The sequence below is a fragment of the Pygoscelis adeliae genome, unplaced genomic scaffold (genome assembly GCF_000699105.1).
Source record: "Pygoscelis adeliae isolate BGI_AS28 unplaced genomic scaffold, ASM69910v1 Scaffold256, whole genome shotgun sequence".
In the NCBI taxonomy this organism is placed as follows: Eukaryota; Metazoa; Chordata; class Aves; order Sphenisciformes; family Spheniscidae; genus Pygoscelis; species Pygoscelis adeliae.
Window position 1 is genome coordinate 433,234 of NW_008824996.1, and position 2,379 is coordinate 435,612.

At 46.0% G+C, this 2,379-nt stretch overlaps 1 protein-coding gene across 1 annotated transcript in view; it reads left to right on the top strand.

Moving 5' to 3' along the window:
* The first annotated feature begins 955 nt into the window (after positions 1-955).
* LHX9 (LIM homeobox 9) overlaps positions 956-2,379 on the top strand; it is a 20,572-nt gene continuing 19,148 nt past the window's right edge. Inside the window, exon 1 of the mRNA XM_009326161.1 lies at positions 956-1,034. The gene's annotated coding sequence lies outside the window, so the exon portion shown is untranslated. The remainder of the gene's footprint in view (positions 1,035-2,379) is intronic.

Sequence of the window (2,379 nt, forward strand, 5' to 3'; positions counted from 1 at the left end):
CTCGCCGCCGGCTCCGGCGCCTGCCCCCGGGGAGGGAGACCCCCGGGTGGAGGAATGACTCCCGACCCTGTATTTTCCTATTGTTTTGAGCCGGTGGATCGATTGTCATCAGTGCTGTCACCTAAGAAGCTATGATTCCGATTCATCTTGGCATCTGATTTTATTCTAATGGGTTAAATTGGGTTCACTTTTACAATTATCCCGGGTTTGACTGCGTAGTATTGCCTGACAACTCACAGTTTCATCGGGTTTGGCAAAGCGAGGTTGCTCCATGAATCCGTATATCATATCACATCAGATCAGGCTGAAGTTTGCTGTTTAGCGACTCCATTTGAGAGGCTTTTTATGAAAGTGGGAAGTGTCGATGCAGTCCACGGCTGGTTCAGTGCGATTTAAAAAAAAAAAAAAAATGTGGAGAGATGTCAACAACACGGGGTTTGCTGCTCGGCTGTGAACGAGCACGGAACGAAAAAAACGACGCGATGGGGAAAGGCTCAGCTCGCTGCAATAGTTTAGCAGCCTCTCAGTCCTCGCCTTTTTTTTTAATTTCCTAATATGTAATTGCTTTATTAGTTTTATTTACAACCAGCTCCCCATTAACACCTCACCTGATTACTGAGGAGCTGAGACAACTAATCAAGAAAACCCAGCAAACCAGCCAAAATTGAAAGGTGGGATTTATTTTTGCTTCCATTCATTCTTCTTCTTTATTTATTTATTTTGTTTTGGAAAATACTTCGAAACAAACAGAAAAGAAAAGGCAGGTATAAGCGTATGTTGGTGAGGGGTCAGAGGTTAGAAATTCACGTCAATTCTATATTAGAGGCTGGGGAGGGGGGGAGGAGAGAGAAGGGGGGGGGGAATCTTTCCACCAAGCAGCTTGTTTATTTTAATTAACATAGGGATCCTCTGCTAGGAACAAGGAACAACCTCCATCTACTGGCTAGATCATTGAGCCTCTTCTCCATCCAAAACCCATCCCTCATCGCTCATTAAGGAGGGTACACTTTTGGAAGAAGCTCCTAAGGTCCAAGGTAAGCTCCTACATGAGTCTTTGCTAGCAATGCAGCTATTTAGACCTCACGGATGTCATTTGCGGGGTGTTTCTTTGGCGTGGTGGGTTTTTTTAAACAACACAGAATGGTCGTTTCCCCAGGTGTATTCGCAGACAACATTTGGTGCGTCTGTGTTTTAATCTAGAAAAATAGCAGCCTGGGAAGACCGAGCCATTCAGCTCTATAAAAAGAAAAAAAGAGCTTGTGTTTTTTCTCTTTCTTTTTTTTAAAAGATTTTCTCTCTCTCTCTCTTTTTTTTTTTTTTTTTTTTCTTAGTGGAATGGCTCCTTTCACCTGTCTGTGAATCGAGCCTTAAGGGAGTCCTTTCCAAAAGCAGCAAAACGTGATAATTTCCAATGGCTTAATTACAACGGGAGTGCAAATACGATTACGGTTAATATCAGACAACTAAGAAGCTAACAATGCTGAGGTCCTTGGCGGTGAACAGTGTCGTGTTAGACAATAATCTGCCTCTCCTGCCTTCTTCTGGCTGCGTGATCACTTGTCTGTGGTCAGTCGCAGCGCTTGGCTATGGAGATGTGTGTGTGGGATTACCACGCGAGCAGCTAATTGTTTATTATTTAAATATCATCTCCTTAAGCAAATGAATGCATGTCTTTTAATTCACGTATTTTCAGATTGCCGGGAGGTACGAGCACACTGAAGGTTTGGGGGTTTTTAATTCGATGGTGTTTACGGTTAAAGATACCCTGCGCTCGTGCTACTCGCACCGCCAGCCTCCGCGCAGCCTGGCTGGGAAAGAGAGGGGCTGCGGTGCACCGACCTTCTCATTTCTGCAACGCAATAACCCGAAAGTTGGTCTACGGCACACCCGAGAGGGCTCGAGGCAGGAAAAAGATGGTGATGCTAAAATACGTTGTTTCTAACATCAAGGTGGAACGTTTAAAAACGGTGCCGGGCTTTCTAAAAAAAAATGCAACCCATTTAAACGCTGAAAACGACATTAGCTACATTTGATGCCACCGCCGAGAGACGTAACTCTACCCAGATTTTCCTTCTTTGTGTCTAGATTGCTCGTACGAGCCGCGGGCTTCACAAAGAGGTGAGGTCGATCATTGATAGCGCTGTATTCCACCACACGCTCGCGGAGCGTAAAATAGCGTCAGGATTTAAAACCAGACCTGGCTTTAGCCACCCGACTCGCAGGCTACAGGGTCGTAATCCTCCCGCCGTTATCGCCGCGCGCTTTACGTTTCTGGAAATGATTAAACTGGAAGTGTCTTGAAAAGTTCAGGTGCCCGACGGAGGGGGTGTGAAGTTCTTCGGCTGCCCTGGTGCGGCGGGAGGCGGCTGACCCGGCGCC